The sequence below is a fragment of the Mus pahari genome, chromosome 11 (assembly GCF_900095145.1).
Source record: "Mus pahari chromosome 11, PAHARI_EIJ_v1.1, whole genome shotgun sequence".
Taxonomy (NCBI): domain Eukaryota; kingdom Metazoa; phylum Chordata; class Mammalia; order Rodentia; family Muridae; genus Mus; species Mus pahari.
This window is the reverse complement of record NC_034600.1, coordinates 10,689,667-10,708,697: the sequence shown is the minus strand read 5'-3', so window position 1 is coordinate 10,708,697 and position 19,031 is coordinate 10,689,667. Positions and strand designations below refer to the sequence as shown.

At 37.9% G+C, this 19,031-nt stretch overlaps 1 pseudogene; it reads left to right on the top strand.

The window, feature by feature from the left end:
- Positions 1–5,645: 5,645 nt before the first annotated feature.
- Positions 5,646–19,031, top strand: part of LOC110329258 — a 76,796-nt pseudogene continuing 63,410 nt past the window's right edge.

Here is a 19,031-nt window from a genome sequence, read left to right as displayed (position 1 = left end):
ACTTTAATAAAGTTTAGATATAGGTAATTAATAGATGGATGGGTATATGAAATTCAATGTGTCTTGTAATTTATACCTAAAAATATATATAATATGCAACCAGCCCTTTAAATCATTGTGATCTTTTACTAATTTAAACAATAAATTTGATTTTGATGCTGGGCTCAAACTTAGGGCGACATTCATGTGAAATTAATCTAAAGTGAAACAACATTTATATCCCTTCTTTATTTTTTGTTTGAAATTATAATTTGATCTCTATTCCATTTCTTCCCTTCAAAGTCCCCCATATACTCCAGTCTCCTTCAAGTTAATGGTCTCTTATTTTCACTAATTGTTATAGCATGAACATAATGTACACACACACACACACACACACACACACACACACACAAACACACACACACACATGATGCATGCATATATATGTATGTTCAAATACAACCTGCTCAGTCTGCATAATGACCAATTTCACAGACTTGCCTTATACTTGTTGCAACACAGATGCATACAGAAACACTGATTCTCTATGCTCCTTTGGATGCCTTCATTTTGCCCATGAAAGCACTGAGAAATATAATACAGTGTCTGTATTTCTAGATGTCAATTTATAAATGAAATGATGGCAAGTTAATAAACAAATTGCTGTGAAGGTTTAAGCAAAAGCTCAGTCATGTAGTTTGAATATCCCCTGCCCCCATTATAGGTTTAATATCTATATCCCTACTAAAGAAATCCTAGGGAATTTTGAGCTTCTGGGCTAATATCCACTTATCAGTGAGTGCATATAATGTGTGTTATTTTGTGATTGGGTTACCTCACTCAGGATAATATCCTCCAGATCCATCCATTTGCCTAAGAATTTCATAAATTCATTGTTTTTAAATACTGAGTAATATTCCATTGTGTAAATGTATCACATTTTCTGTATACATTCCTCTGTTGAGGGACATCTGGGTTCTTTCCAGTTTCTGGCTATTATAAATAAGGCTGTTATGAACATAGTGGAGCATGTGTTCTTATTAAAAGTTGAAGCATCTTCTGGGTATATGCCCAAGAGTGGTATTGCTGGATCTTCTGGTAGTACTATGTCCAATTTTCTGAGGAACAAGGAAACTGACTTCCAGAGTGGTTGTACAAGCTTGCAATCCCACCAGCAATGAAGGAGTGCTCCTTTTCTGCACATCCTCACCAGCATCTGCTGTGACATTAGTTTTTGATCTTCACCATTCTGACTGGTGTAAGGTAGAATATCAGGGTTGTTCTGATTTGCATATTCTTGATGATTAAGGATGTTGAATATTTTTTAGGTGATTCTCAGCCATTCAGTATTCCTCAGTTGAGAATTCTTTGTTTAGCTCTGTACCCCATTTTTAATAGTTTTTTTTTTTTTCTGGAGTCTAACTTCTTGAGTTCTTTGTATATACTGGATATTAGCCCACTATCAGATTTAGGATTGGTAAATATCTTTTCCCAATATGTTTGATGCCTTTTTGTCTTATCAACAGTGTCCTTTGACTTACAGAAGCTTTGCAATTTTATGAGGTCCCATTTGTCCAGACTTAATCTTACAGTGAAAGCCACTGATGTTCTGTTCAGGAATTTTTCCCCTGTGCCCCTATCTTCAAGGATCTTCCCCCACTTTCTCCTCTATAAGTTTCAGTGTCTCTGGTTTTATATGGAGTTCCTTGATCTACTTAGACTTGAGCTTTGTACAAGGAGATAAGAATGGATCAATTCACATTGTTCTACATGCTAACCCCCAGTTGAGCCAGCACCATTTACTAAAACTATTCTCTTTTTTTTGCACTGGATGGTTTTAACTCCTTTTCAAAGATCAAGTGACCATAGTTGTGTGGGTTCATTTCTGGGTCTTCAATTCTATTCCATTAATCTACCTGTCTGTCACTGCACCAGTCCCATGAAGTTTTTATCACAATTACTCTGTAGTACAGCTTGAGGTCAGGCATCGTGATTCTACCAGAGGTTCTTTTGTTTTTGAGAATAGTTTTTACTCTCCTAGAAGAAGGAAGAACAAAGTGTTGTTACTTTGATCTTTCTTAGAAGGAGGAACAAATTACCCATGGAAGGAATTACAGAGACAAAGTTCAGAGCAGAGACTGAAGGAATGACCATCCAGAGACTGTCCTACCTGGGAATCCATCCCATAAAACAATCACCAAACCCAGACACTATTGTGGATGCCAACAAAAATCTAGATGACAGGGGACTGATAAAGCTGTCTACTGAGAGGCTCTGCCACTGCCTAACAAATACAGAAGTAGATGTTCACAACCATCCATTGGGTGAAGCACAGGGTCCCTGATGAAGGAGCTAGAGAAAAACCTAAGGAGCTCAAGGGGTTTGCAGCCCCATAGGAAGAACAACAACACGAACTAACCAGTACCCCCATAGTTCCCTGGGACTAAACCACCAATCAATGAAAGCACATGGTGGGACTCATGGCTACAGCTGCATGTGTGGCAGAGGATGACCTAATTGGTCATCAATGGGAGAAGACGACCTTGGTCCTATGAAGGTTCTATGCCCCAGTATAGGGGAATGCCAGGGACAGGAAGTGGGAGTAGGTGGGTTGGGGAGAAGGCAGGGAGGGGATAGGGGATTTTTGGAGGGGAAACTAGGAAAGGGGATAACATTTGAAATTTAAATAAAGAAAATGTCTTAAAAAAAAGAGATACACTATGAGATGCGGTCTTCTTAACATGACATGACTGTTGTACTTGTGAACTCACAGCACATGTGGTTATCTGCATAAAGCCTGCACAAGATCAAACCCATCAACATTCCAGTATGGCTGGGAGAGAGGCTTATAGGGCTCACCTCTAGCTGAGGTGCTATTGGGCATTAATAACTTCAAAGTGAGAGTGAGGTACTTTTCTTCAAGGATGATCAGTTGCCCATGCTTGAGTAAATAACTCCACACCCATGCTCAGGAAAGCAACCCTAGGTAAACGATAGAGGGTCATTTTTTTTTTTAAATGTGCAAGTATGAGGGGGACTTACTGAGAAGGGAAAAGGAGGAGGTCCAGTGAGTGTGAGGGATATAAGAAAAGGGAATGAACAAAGAATATGGTCAAAATGCACTATGTATGCATGCATCTGTCAATCTAAAAGAGTAAAGAAAGTAATAAAATTATACCAAGACCAAGCCAGTTGAGTCACCAAGATTTTAAGTACTGAAAACAGGAGGCCTGAGACAAGAAACAGTCCTGCTCTCATCTGGTAATGTTAATGAACTCTCTTACTGTCTTCCTCCAGCCAAATCTTTCCTATGGAGCAAGAAGCACACAGTATTAATAAGCTATGTTGTGGAATTGTCTATTTCTTCTAGAGTATCAACTAAAGACATAGTTACAGACTACAGATGTCCTCGAATCCTCTCAAATGACATTGGACCTATTGTTGTGTCTGAATAGTATTTTCTCCAAACTAGACTGCTTCCTATTATATGGTAAACACTATGACAAAAAGCACCGGAGAAGAAGAGTTGATTTTTGCTTGTGCTAGCCCATTACTGAGGGAAGCCAAGGCAGGAAGTTTGAGGAAACAACTGAAGAAGTGATAAGAAGAGATAGAGAAGAATGGCTCTCTGGCTTAAACAGCCATCTATCTCATAGAGCAGAGGCCTGCGTACCCATGGATAGTACTACTCACAGTGGGCTGAGCCCACCCACATAAATTAGCAACAAAGGTGATGCCCCTACACGCACCAGTATGAAGGAGGCAATTCTTCACTTGAGATTCCCTCTTCCCAGCACATATACACTGTATATGCCTTGTTAGTCTTTTTAAAAATTTACTTACTTATTTTATGTATGGGAGTGCACTGTCAGTCTTTTCAGACATACCAGAAGAGAGCATCGAATCATATTACAAATGGTTGTGAGTCACCATGTGGTTTCAGAGAATCAAACTCAGGACCACTGTAAGAAGAGTCAGTACTGAGCCATCTCTCCAGCCCCACATTATTCATCTTAATCTGTGTCTGTAAGCAGTCCTTGAAGAAAGTTGGAAAATGGAAATGGAGTGAATTTAGATATGCATACACACACACACACACACACACACACACAGACACAGACACACAAAACCTGTCTAAGTGTAGATTAAAGCAGGAAATAGGAAATGCCATGGGAGTTAAGGAGAATTTCCCTTGTGCCTTTGAAATATTCCTGGTCAGGGAGAAATTGGCTCAAAGTCCCAGACCTCTTTGAAATTTTAGATAAGAATTAAGGTCTAGGTCAGAATTATCAGTGAATTATTGTGTTGTTCTTCCTTTTATACCCGAAGAATAAACAACTCCCCTGACTTCTAAACATAGTTCTTTATCAAAAGAAGAACCAGAAATATCAACTACAATGAGTATTACTTGTTAAATAGATTGTCTCTTAATGCTTTGAGCGTTAAGCAAACACTTTTGTAGCATAGAGAAGGAACTCCTTCTTTTAGCCTCAGAATATATAGAGCTCACTCAATGTTACTTAGATTTATGAAAAGAAAATTTAAGAGACCAAGACTAAGGTTGGTCCACTAGTTAGTCACTTATGAATAGAATCTTTTCCTTGAATTTCTAAGAGATGTTGTCATGCTCTCTTTCATGTTACTGAAAATGAGTTTCCTTCCCATGAATGTTTTTACAATGTAAATATAAATGGAAACTATCATAACTATCATATTTGTCTTAAGTTTGCTGTTCTACTTACTAAACCAGGACAAGCACATATATAAATATAATTTCGATAAATCCATACTTTGTCTGTGAGAGATCACCAAGAATTAACCTAGTTAAAATATGCACATACATATATACACATACTACTGTTTTATATAAATTCATTTTTTCATTCATTTTTCACCCTAATTTATATCCATGTCTTGAAATCAAACAAGATATGTTTAGTACATAAAATCAGTCCCTTAGAAAGTTAATATGGGAGAAAATATGAAATTATTAGTTATTACATAATAAAAAACAAGGCATAAACTGCCAAAGCAGAATGAATACAACAGTCCGAGAATTGCCACTGCCCTTAGCCACTTAGGAGACCAGAAACTTATCCCAATGCTCTCAATATTTTTAGAAGTCCTTTTTGGGAATTTTCAGATATTTTTGGTACAGACCCTTTGAAATATTCTTAGAGATGGTGCATCTTTGCCAATTGAGGTCAAATTCTATTTTTGGAGAGAGCAAGAGCCAACAAAAGCAAGCTCAGCCAAGTGATCAGGGGACTCTTTCCACTTCTGTTAAAATCAAAGCACACTTATGAATCCCAAAGTGGTGTGTTTATGAGACTTTCTAAGTTTCTGTTGACATTGAGGACAATTTCAGATAAAAGTGACAAGCATGTTCTGAGTACCAGAGCTTGTGGTTAGCTTCCAAAAATGATGACTTTAAAGAAAATAATTTTTTAACAAAGTAGAAAAATAGTGCTTTCCTTATATTATTCACCAAAATTAATTCTTAGGAAGTATTAAAGGTGCTGTTTAAGTTAAATTATAAAAAGTTAGAGGAATAGTACATTTAAGACAACATAAAAACCTTTAGATCACATAATGATTAAATAAAGTGTCAATATAACACGTTTGAAGAAAATGATTTAACATGAATATATAACATGGGATAAATGAGGTAAGTAAATTCACCCATTTTCACAATGAGAAAGATTTTACTATTAGGAGAAATAAAGCCCCTAAATAATTACCACATGAAGTAGAAACAACACTGACTTCACATATGAGATAGGATTATTGTAGGACAAATGGTAGTCTGCGAGAAATCTGTGAAGTGGCATATTTGACCTGATAAGCTCATTTATTAAAATGAATGTATGGAAATTGCTGTAAATATGCACAGAGTTTATATTCAACTAAATTATCTATATGAGAGTTAAAGAAAAATAGTCTGATGCTTTGCTAATGGAGGCTTAAATTAGTAAAATTTGACATTTCTATATGCTGGAATAAGAAATGGTGTGCAAATATTTATAAAATACAGATTGTAAAAAAAAATCACAAAATATAACTATTTTATTCTTTTGGCATTTAGTCTATTTTCCCAGTGTTTTTACCTCAATATCTCCCTGCTGTAGGCATCGACAGTCTGAGCATGTGTGCATCCAGATTTTTACTCTTCTCTCAATGCTGGCTAAGCTGTGCCTTATCATCCTTTCTCCTGGAAGAAGATTCATCTATACAGTTGGAAGTTTTCTCACCAGCAATGCCATGAACTTTAGTCCACATTTAGAAGGAAAGGCTCTGGAACAGGGTCTCCCTTCAGCACATGCGATGATGTCTGTGTCAGGTAAGCACCACAAACTTACTGCTCCCCCCCTTTCTGGCAAGGGCACTATACACTCCGAGGCAGGGTAGGCTATTTAAAGTTTGTGATTATCACTCTAAAATTAGGCTGTTTTTAATAACTCTTTAAATTATAGAGAACAATATCCAAGCAGCTGATATCTTTCTGTATCAGATAACCACTGAACCTATCGTTTTGCTGATCTTTGCACCTTTACACATGTGCTTTCTTTTAGTTAAAGCTAAGAATATGTTTCTGGTTACTCACTTATTGCCTTGCATTAAAGCCTGAATTCTTGCCATTCACTTCATTTGGTTAATAGTTTATAGGGTGAAAATACCTGAATGGACTAAATCTGAATTCAACCACATAGCAGAGCCTATATAAGAAAATACTGGAAGAAAAACTTTTGGAAATGTCAGCATCTTTCAATTTGTAATCAGGTATTTATTAAAGATGCTAAAGTGGAACCATCAAAAAAGGAAACATCTTACAAAACTGTGTTGTGACATTGCTCACTGGGTGGTGCTGTTTTGGGGAGTTATGGAAGTTTGGGAATCATAAAGTATCACCCTAAGTTACTGGTAACCTTGCTTCTGGGTCCTTTTTTGCCTCATGATCTGGCAAGTTATAAAGCCAAGCTTCAAGCCAGTGCTGCCACTGACTGAGCTGGTTCTGTTCCAAAACTCTCTGTTATGGCCTTTAAACTGTAATAAACAAAACGTCCCCTTGGCCTCAGAAATGCAAAAGTAATGAATGTGTAGGCATTGTTTCAATATCTATCAAATGTTTTTAAATTTCCTGTGGCATTTCAAGAATATTGATAATTTTTGCTTTGTTTCTGAGACAGGATCTCATTGTGCAATCCATGCAAACTTTAAATTTAATTATTTTTAATTTATTTATTTATATCACAATAGCTGATCCTTTCCCAATTCCCCCTTTCAGAGACTCTCCTCCCATCTCACCTCGCCTTCTCCTCCCACAGGGTTGAGTCTCCCCTGGTTTTCCCCAGCCCTGGCACAAGTCTCTCCCAGATTAGGCCCATCCTCTCCCCCTGAGACCAGATAAGGCAGCCCTGTTGGGGAAAGGATACCGCAGTCAGGCTACAGCTTTAGGGAGAGCCTCCCTTACTGTCATTGGGAGATCCACATGAAAACTGAGCTGCACTTCTGTTCCATATGTTCTGGGTGCTTCTTTCTAGTCCATGTATGTTCTTTGGTTTTTGGCTTGGTCTCTGAAAGCTCCCAGATATCTAAGTGAGTTGACTCTGTTGGTCTTCCTGTGTGGTTCAGAGCCTTCAATTCTTTACCCAACTCTTCCATAAAAGTCCCTGACCTCTGTCCAATGTTTGGCTGTGTATCTTTCAGTCAGTTGTTTTGTAGAGCAGAGGGCAGTTATGTTGGCTCCTGTCTATAACAGAGTATCATTAGTAATGTCAGGGAGTGGTGCTTGACTGTGAAATGGGTTTCAAGTTTTGTTGATTAGTCTCTGATCCATCTTTGCTCCTGCTTTTCTTTTAGGCAGGACAAATTTGGGGTCAAAATTTTAAGGGTAGGTTTGTGTCCTTACACCTCCACTGGGGCTCCTGCCTACCTACAGGAGGAGGCCTCTTCAGGTTTCTTGTCTCCACTATTAGGCATCCTGGCTAAGGTTGTGCGCATTGACTACTTGGTCGCCCTCATTCCAGGTCTCTCGGACTTCTGAGAGATTCCCCTATACACACACACACCAGCAGATACAGGTTTCCATTCATTCTCCTGGCCATTTTGGCCTCTCTTCTGTCTCTCTCAACATCTAATCCTGCCCCATTTTTCCTATCCTTTCCCTCTCTCATCCAGTTTCCTCCCTCCCTTTGCCTCATCTGAGGACAATCAACTTTCCTTAGCTTCTGATCCCAGGATTATAGGCATGTACCACAGTACCAGATGATGATTGTTAACATGAACCATGTTCTTGATGAACCCACAGGGTGTACTACAGCTGTGTTTCTCACAATAGGAAAAGACATTTCAGAGATGTATAATGAACTTCTAGTTGAAGCCATGGGCACAGAGTCAGAGTATCTCTGAATGAGGACCTTCACACATTGTCTATAGAAATGTCTAATTCATCCCAAGTGCACATAAGGAAAGACTATTCCTTAAAGTTTCATTAAAGAAAATGGGCTGGAGAGATAAGTGGAAAAACCACTTCTTATGTGAGAGTGTAGTTCAAATCCCCAAAACCTAAATAAATGTTGGGTGACCATGTGCTCCAGGAAGAAGAGGAAAATTCTTACTAGAATAAACTCACTAGTTAAACAAGGTTTGCCACTCAATCGTAAAATAACACTGGGGATTAATAGCTTTAGTGTCAGTCCTCAAGATTGAGATCAGTTCAGCAAAATACTCTATAAGTATGAAAAGTCTTTAAGATGTGTAGATGCATACACATGTCATCTGAGAAGCTTGCCTCCAAACCCTGACAGTCATGAAGCAGAAGTTGCTGACTTTAGAAAGATTCTCCTTTTTTCCAGAGCATATGTTCAGGGAAGCTTTATCAACCAACTTTGCTGACCCACCTTCAGCCTTGAACCTGCAACTACTCCAGTCATACTTAAATGCTCCCACTCTTTTCTTACTTGAACATACATGTTGTCAAGCAAAAGCATTCATGTTTCAGTCACTGAGCGTGTATAGAAAAATTATTCATTACTTTATTCTATCTAAGGTACAAACTTCAAATCCAAACCATCAGCAAAATGGTTTGGTCATGGGATTGATGACTTTGATTTAACTAAAGTAAATATATTATGTATGGGAATCAAAGTCAAGAACCAAGCAGTGCTGAAATGACATGGCCAAGTTAAAATTAGGAAGGGTCCAGCCTAGTAGTGTTGAAAGGCATAGTCAGAGCCACCCCAAAGTTCAGAAGAGAGAAGAATACACACCAAATGACATACAGAGCAATCAGCCACCCATAATCCAGAGGAGCTGTGCAGATGTTTTCAACTAGTTGCTTTCAAACTTGTATATTCCCTCCTCTCTGGGGTGATGCAGTTAAAGGATGGGAACAGGTATGTTTTATGTTCATGGCTGGGGAAAGCAGTTTATTTCAGCCACCTCATTTCAGAAAAAGAAGGGGGCTCCCATATTTTGTCCTGTTTTACACACAGGGTCTCACTATGAAGCTCTGGTTGTCTTGGAACTCTCTATGTTGACCAGGATTGCCTTGAATTCACAAAGATATGCCTGCTTCTTCCTCCTCAGTGCTGGGATTAAGTGAATCATTTGCTTGATGGACTTCAACCTAACCAGTGTTCTAGACATATGACACTCGTACAGTCCCATTAAACACATGCTGATTCCAGCAAGGTTAGTAGCTCATATTTCTTTTCATTAAATCACTTCTTTTGTTTTCATCAATAAAAATTGTTCCTACCTTTCTGTTATTGTTGTTTAGTCCATTCTTCTAGACTTAACCCAAAGTATCATTTGTATTAAGGCAATGTGTACACTTCATAATTCTGTGTCTAGTGCCTAGATGTGAAAGGAACTACAGACGGTTTTTCTGTCAGTCAGTCACCTATGATAACATATGGACATAGGAAGGCAGTGACCTATTCCTGAATTCTCCTGTCTATATGCCTAAAGTCAGGAAAGCACACAGTTCCTCCATGGTTGTGTTGGAAGCATCTTTCCCTACTTGCCCTCTGTCTCAAATTTATTTTTACTTGTTTCTATGTACATAACTACAACTTTCTCACTTCATATATGTACAGAACTCAGGGTTGACCATTTGGTATTACACTGCCAATTGGAGGTTCTTCTTTAAGATCATCCTCCAAACACTCAGAAGTTCTGGGTTGCCTGTAGCTGCCTACAGTCCTTACCACTGTCCCCTCCACCTTAACTCATCCACTGATATTAGCATTATCCAGGTCTAGACTGTAAGACTGAGATTGTAAAAGACACTAGAAGCCTCTTTCTGAAGCCAACACCCCAGTCTGCTGCTGAAATTACTGCTCTGCAGCTGTGGGTGTCTGGGAAAGGCTGTCTGCACTAGAGCTCCTGCCCCCTATCAAGTTACACTTCAGAGGGGGTGACCAGTTCATACAAAACAAAGGAGTTTTGACCTTTGTCCTTCCAGAAACCAAAGCCATATGAAGATGAAATGACTCATTTCTTGGCTCTAAATATGTACTAACACTTTTTTCTCAAATAATTTTGAGCTCAGTTTTTCTGAACTGTTTTCTTTAGTCTTATTTCCATTGCATATTTTTACAAAAACAACTCATTCCCTTTTCATTAAAGTCAATATATTTATTAATTATCTTTATGATTCAGCTCACTTATGAATGTTTCTGTACTTGTTTTCTTTCTTTCATTATCTTTTTTTGCTTCTCATGATGACCCCTAATTCTGAAAGTCTTAGAGCAGCTTGTCTTTCAGCAGCTAAGTCTAAGGAGCTCAGCATTTTCCCATTTACTCTGAGAATGCTCTTCCCTCTATGAAGCTTTTTTGTTTGTTTGTTCAATTTTAACAAGTCTGTAAAATATCACATTTAAAAGTTTTCTATCTTCATTAACTCAAGAGAACCAGCATTAGTTCAACATTCAGTGCCTAAACAAATATCATGAACCACTGTTTTAAAATAACACTTTTATGTTTTTAAAAAGACTAATGACTTGGGGAGCTCCCTGGGTACTGGTTAGTTCATATTGTTGTTCCTCCTGTGGGGCTGCGAACCCCTTCAGCTCCTTGGGTACTTTGTCTAGATCCTTCAGAGGACGGCCTTGTCAGTCATCAATGGGAAGAGAGACTCTTGGTCCTGTGGAAGTTCTGTGCACCAGTATAGGGGAATGCCAGGGCCAGGAAGTGGGAGTGGGTGGGTGGGTTAGGGAGCAGGGGGAGGGGGAAGAGGATAGGGGATTTTCAGAGGGGAAACTAGGAAAGGGGACAACACTTGAAATGTATATATAGAAAATATCTAAATTAAAAATGTAAATTCCCTAAAAACAAAAGACTAATGACCTAAGTGTTATTTATTTCATTTTAGTGGGATGTCCAGTTACTCTAATCAAAAACAAGTAAAATTATTTTTTTAATTTATGTTATTTATGAAAATATTGACAACAGAAATTCTATAATAAACATATCATATTATTTTCCATATTATTTACCTTTAAAGTTAAATAAAAGAAAGTAGAAGTCAATACAGAGGAGATCTATATCTGATCAGAGATTATATATATGAGGCAGTTAGGAATTATAAATAGTATGTAAAGATACAAAATCTCTATCTGAATTCATGAAACCCTAATAATCCTTGAAAACGGCATATGTATTTTAGATTTATATTAGGTCTGCCATCCTGCACACCAATGTTCTAGCATGAACATAGCACTTTACAAAACTGAAGAACACAGAGAAAACAAAGTTTGCTGGTTATTCAAACTGTCCACAGACATGAATTTCTTCCCAGAGGTTTGATGATGGTGGAACTCACATATCTATTAAGTACAAATTGTAAGAGGCTGATTTTTTAAATGGTAAATCAAATAAGCAAACAAATAAATAAAACTCTAGAAAAGGTCCATCACTAGCAAACAATGACCACACTCTGGGTGGACCAGCATTGGAGGGAATGAGAGGGATGCTCTGCTGCAGGGAACCTGTATTCAGAAAGAGCAAAGGCTGATGAGCGTCAGGAAGCAGGAGGAGCCTGGCAGGCTAACCACTGCTAACTCCACATTTATTCCTTTAGCTCTAACTGTACATGAATTCAATAAGATGCTCTAATAAAATAATGCATTTCTAAAATGCTTAGCTGGCATTTGGGGAGTGGATAGGCATTTTTTTTTAAATTATTTACTGGGAAATGAATCCTAAAGGAATCTGTGACTGAAGACAGATCATGCTGTAGGCTGTTCTGGCCTCCAGGGGTCACCCTTCCCTTTAATGACTCCACCCTGACAAACTTGCCTCTTTTTAACAATTTCTTGTGTTATGGTAACTGTGAGAATCCCAATCATTGCTTATATACGCTGAAATCTGTGCTAGGCGATACCTGGGCTATCCCCTGGCATTTGTCTCTGAGCTATAGCTCCCTCTAATCATACCACATTCTTGCCCCAGCACAACTTTAGAAAAGTCATTTTCGATGCTCTTTTGCTAATCTGTAGTAAATGAGACACAGGACTCATCTGTATGCTTCCCACAGTATAGCAGCAGACAAAATGTTTAGCAAAGCTCTGCTGAACAATGGCAGATGATAGGGGGAATAAAAGAAAAGCTTTTTTTCAGAACTTGCAAAGACTATGAACACCTTCACTGGAGGGCCTGTCGTCATCCATGGTGACACACATACGTGCATAAGTACACACACATACACTCTATACTGCACATAGTACAGTGCACTTCTTTCTCACCTGGATTCAATCTCTTCCAAACTTCTGTGAACACCCATAGGGGGCCTATTTATGTTTCTAGAAGTGCACATGGCCAACAAGGGATATAACCATTTGTCTCTTGAAACACAGCTGTCCTATTCCATATCATAAACTTCCTTCTTCACAATGAAAGCTAATATGGATAAGGTTAGTGTTTCTTACCCCTATCATTAATTTTCATATAGCAGTACCCACTTAGACTCTGTTTCAGGCATGAGTCGATGTGGAAAATGAGGTCACTGAGCCTTGAGGGTCCTCAAAATAAAAGAAAATGTGTGCAGAGCATAGGCAGAACACAAGAAGATGGCCAAATTATTCAGCAACTGTGATTATTACTGGGCACCTTCTCTGTCAACGAGCATGTATCTTTCAAAGACTAAAAATTGATGGGGAGGTGTTAATGTAGTGTGGAAAGTGGTGTGAGACCAGATTAACTATTAGCTGGAGGAGGGAAACCTTAAAAAATTCCCAGGACACAGCTTTAGTACTTTTTCAAGACCTGCCCTGCAGGACTTCAATATGCGACATTCAGACAGGGTGATAATTGGTGTCCCTAAAAACGACTATAGTTAAAATATTTGTTTAATTTATGCAGAGCAGGACTCCATGGAAGAAAGACTAAGGACAAAGATTCCTGTTGTTGACAGCTTACATCTCTGACCCAAACTGGAATACTCCATTCATTAAACCAAAGGCATTTCACAATAGTGAGTCTAGTGATCATTTACAGCTATACGACCCAGTTTTCCCCTCACTTCAAGCCACTTTCCTCAACAAGGACAATAATGTCCTGTGGAAACTTTCTGATAAACAAAAATCTTCATATACAGATTTTCCAGTGATACCCTGTCATTCTGTAGAGAATAGAAGCCAGGACAAAGCCAAGATAACTGTGAAACTATGCACGAACCAACAGTTCCAATATTCAGGATAATTTCCAAACCTCATGACATGATCATGTTAAGCTATTGATGTTAGCAGCACTGAAGTAATGTTACTCTTTTTAAAGAATTCCTTCATAATAAAAGTAATAACTATATTTTAAGACACAAGGCCTTTTCTAGAGCTGAATGCCACTGAGCACTTTTAATATTGAATTAAATTCAAGGGTGCATATAAGGCCAAAGAAAGACTAGAAATGGAGGACACAAACAGATGAATATCCAAAAGGTCTCTAAGCCTTGGTTATCAGTCTGATAAATGACACTTCGGGACATTTTTTTCTGTGTCATTGAATTATAAGGAATCATTTAAAACCTCCTTCCTTGGAAGAATGCTATACTTTTTGTTTAATAAGTTAAACTTTGTTCACTGTTCAGCTGTGCCTCTTCATTTACATGTATTGCATGTAAAATTCTAATTGGTCTCTTTATATTCCCTTTTAAAATAAATATACTTGACCATGTTAACATTTTATATAAAATAGCCCAGACATGTACAAGTACTGCTAAAATTAAATCATCAATAACCACTATCTAAAATGAATTACATTCCAAAAGCCCCAGCTAATGATTTATCTTTTCTTCATGGAACAGATCTCTATCAGATTGATTTATGTAGGAGCCAATCATGTTTTAGTAAACTGTAGCATGCACATGCATCTTTAAGTGATGATAAGCTGTGACTACCCATTTATTTGTACAACGCCAGCAACAGAACAAGAAAGAGAAAAGTCCCAACCTTTTTCAAAAGCATCACAGGATGGTCAAATCCTCAAAGAGATGATAATGGCTAACTCTATATCAAATATCAAAACAACTGATAGTGCACCAACACATGCAAAAATAGTGAACTGTAAAATGTTGACATTTGATATAAAGAGTTCTTTCTCTTTTCATGTTTACATTATTTGCTTTGATAGTAAGGTACCTTTTCGCACATTTACATTATTTGCTTTGATAGTAGTTGCTTTTGTTAGTTGCTCAAGTGATTGACAACCTCATGCTGCTCTATTTAATTGCCTTTTTTTTTTTTCAATCCAAGGTTCTGGGTTTAGAAGACTTTGTTCCATAAATAAATCCAAAGTGTGTGTGTGTGTGTGTGTGTGTGTGTGTGTGTGTGTGTGTGTGTGTGTGCATGTGTGTATGAATTACAGAGGTTTTATTTCTCAAGCCAATTTCTTAACTACTCAGCTACAGTTGTATCCATATTTATCTATATTTACACTGTAATTTATTCTCATCTTTCATGGTTTTGCCTGGGCTGTGTTTAAAGAAATTCATGGGTGCACTTAAGAGAATGAAAGCCAGTTTAAATAGCTCATGAAGTTTGAAAATGTGTAAAGGTATTATACATAGAATGTTTTAGGAAATCACATAAATGTTCCTCAGAACTTTTAAGACCTTTATAATTACTTCATGTGAGCTTACTTATAAGATTTATATTCAAAGAGTTTTGTATTTCTCTGAATTTATATTCTACTTCTTGAATTTTTCATACGTTGAAACCATCAATAATAATTTTGTGGTGAAAAAATAGGACATAGAAATACTACTGCAGAAGGGTCTGTCACATGATAACTTTAAAATATTGTTTCATTATTATGTGATAGACTACAAATAGTCCTATATTGTTAGATAACTAATGCTTATATAATCTAAAGTTTAAGTTTAAATAATTATTAAAGTTATTCCTGTTGTATTATATTTGTCCTCAAAATATGTTTCAATATCCTTATTACTCAGCTTGAATTTTACCAATTCTTGGCTCTCTGCGATAATAAGATGATTATAAATATAAGCATAACAAATCTGCAGAAATCTTTGGCTCCACATTAATGCTATTTATACTATATTGACTTTTCTTCCTAGCCATTTTTGGGACAGTAAACCATAGAACAGTGAAAATAGAAGTAGAAATGGAGACAAATGAAAAGTAAACTAATTTTTCTAACAGGCCTCAGAAATAGGGTCACAGAGAAAAAAAAACCAAAACAACAAAACAACAAAAACGAAAAAGGCTTTAAATTGAAACTAACACTGTACCATATAGCAATAGTGCTTGCACACATCTCTTAACAATTCAGAGCCTGGTCTATAAGACCCTGTCTCAAAAATGAAAACAAAACAAAACAAAACAAAACAAAACAAAACAAAAATACAAATCAATCAAACAAAAAAACAAACAAAAAGCCAGGCATGGTGACACATCTCTTTAATTCCAGCACACAGGAGCAGAGACAGGTGGATCTCTGAATTTGAGGACAGCCTGGCTCACATAGTGAGTTTTAGAACAGACAGGGACACAGAGAGAAACCCTCTCAAAAAACAAAGGAACTTATTAACTATCAATTCTGTTAGTTTCTCTATCTGTTAAATGGATATAAATAGTATATACCTTATCAAAAACAAACAAAACCAAAGGACTTTGCATAAAGAGAACCAGGAAAACTTTTAGCCCGTACTATATGCAGTCTTCCTCCAGAGGATAGGAACCCACTAGAGAAGTGTGTATGTCCATTGTCTAAGGCAGCATGTAAAACACAACATGCAAAGTACTAAAAGGTAGATTTTTAGATACAAGTTGAAAATATCATCATAGGAAAGTAAAAAAGGAATAAGGCTGTGAGATAACTCTGAGAAAATTATATTTTGTTAATAAAGTCAGAGAAAGAATAGAGAGGAAACAACACATAAGACAACAAAGAGTGGCAATAATTCAAACAAGTAAAGAGACAGGCAACAAAAGGAAGGCATCTTAGGGATAGAAGAGAAGAAAAGAAAAGAAAAGAAAAGAAAAGAAAAGAAAAGAAAAGAAAAGAAAAGAAAATTAAAAAAAGAAAAGAAAAGGAAAGGAAAGGAAAGGAAAGGAAAGGAAACAAAAGAGAAAGAAAGAAAAGGATGAAAAGAGAAAAGAAAGAAAGGAAAAGAAGAGAAGAGAAAAGAAAAAAAAAACTTCCATTGTAGCATGTGCTTTAAGGAAGCAACATGTTGCTTCATAAGACTTCAAGGGAAGGAGGTTTTCTATAAAGAAGTAAGAAAGGTCTTTTAACAGAAAATCTGCATTGAGAAGGATCTTTCTAGAAGTCACATGAAAGATGAATGGGGAAAAAATATGGGAAATTAGACAAGAGAAAAAGAAAAAGGGAACAACTTTAGGAAGTCCAATACAATAAAATAGATGTTACAAGACAAGACCCAATGAGCCATACAGACCACCAACATTTCAGTGTGTAGAGAGAAGATAGAGACTTTCAAATTGAGTTGTTGATAAAGTGTTATGTAAGAGGGGTTCCAAAGCTAAACTTTAGAGGCTGATGTAGAGGAGTAATGCATGGAGAGAAGTTGGGAGGTGAATCACTGCGCAAGTGTTACAGGGAGAGTCAAGTGTTCCCTGTGTGCAGACAGTGTGGCAGATGGGAAGATGGGAGTTGATGGAGACCTCACTGCTTTGATCTTTCATGTGCCGCTCTCTTTCGTAAACAGATGCTCAGCAAATTTCATGAGATGTTTGAGTAGTTTCAACAACGGGAAGATACTTTTGGGTCTATTTCTTTAAATTAAACCATATGACCAAGCTATTTGTTGCTGACCAAACTTACACCAGGTTGTTTCCCTACCATAACTGCAAAAGACCAATATGGTGGAAGGAAATATACCCACATTCCACTTTGCCAACCAGCTAGAGGCATTTCTTATATTTCTACTGTATCAAACCTTCCATATTTGTGCTTTCTTACCAGATAATTGATGGGAAAAGTACATTTTTAAAAAGTAGAACATGTCTTTATTGAGTTTTGTCTATCTGCTGGATGTGTTTCTATGATACCTGCATGTAGGACAAGAGAAGTCAGTGCAAAGGCTGGAACAGGGAGTCCACAGCTTGTGTTTCTCTTCAGGTAGTCAGACATTGCTATATGACAGATCTGAAGGAGAAAATTAAGGTCTGGAACAAACACTATGATTCCAGTTCTCCTCTCTGGGTACACAGACTCCTCTGGTGTACCACCTGGAGAGGAAGTTATGGATCTGAGGTCCATGCTTCCCCTTGGGCCTCAGGATACTAGCCAGGAAAGGAAAGGCAAAGCCTGAGCCAAGAATCTATTCCCACTGGAGCAAGTACCTAGTACCCAAAGGTCAGAATAAAATAAAGACCCTTTTCAGGAGGCACAGGCCTTTTAGGCAAAGTCCTTCCTTCCCTGTGGCAGTCTGTAGTGAAGCAGCTCTCTGAGATGATCCTTGCATGTTCATATGCATTTATTGGGGGTGGATGTGAACACATATACTTTATATAAGGCGAGCCAGGAATTATAAACTTCTCGAGGGAAGGGCATGGGAATACTTAGGAAGGGAAAGTCATTGACTGAAGGTCCAAGGCTATCTAAATACCTCATTAGTATGGAGAAGAAATCCACACTACCTGACTGAGTACCTGTAGCCCTCTCAGTTTTGTAAAAAGGTTCTGTGTCAGGAGCAAGTACAGAGACAGGTAGGAAGTGGTTCTACTCCTACAATTCTCAAATCTTTGACTCCTGGAGTTTGAGTTCACTCAACTGTACTAGTTTTTACTCCTGTCTGGTACCATACATGGTCCCACATGACCTACAGATGTCCGATATTCTTGGTGATATAAAATAATCTGTCATTATTGGTATAGGTTTATCAAACACTAAGAAATATGTCTGCCTATTCATAAACATTTTAAAGAATAGTCCTGTTCTAAAAGATTAATGACAACTATTTCTTGAATCTATAAAAGTTTGGTTGTGTTATTTTACTATGTTTATATGTATGCTTTTTTAAGTTTTGAGATTATAATATAAAAATGGCCAGGAGGAGTCTCAAGGCCTGAGCCAGAAGGTGAGCCATCTTTGCTCCGGTGCACTGCTGGGGAGAGGGCGGATTGGAGAGGTGTCACAGCTTCTGGGAAGGATCCCATTCCTGGCTCCAGTCACGCAGCACCTTTTCTGCCTGAGGAGGGGTGTCTGCCCAGGAGGAGTCTCAAGGCCTGAGCCAGGAGGATAGCCATCTTTGCTCTGGTGCTCTGCTGGAGAGGCATCACAGCTTCTGGAAAGGATCACATTTCTGGTTCCAGTCACCCAGCACCTTTCCTGCCTGAGGAGGGGTGTCCACCCGGGAGGAGTCTCAAGGCCTGAGCCAGAAGGAGGAGCAAGCTCCAACCAGAGACAACTATATCAACTAACTCCAGAGATCACCAGATGGTGAAAGGCAAATGGAGGAATCTTACTAACAGAAACCAAGACTACTCACCATCATTAGAACCTAGCACTCCCACCTCAGCCAGTCCTGAATACCTCAACACACCTGAAAAGCAAGAATC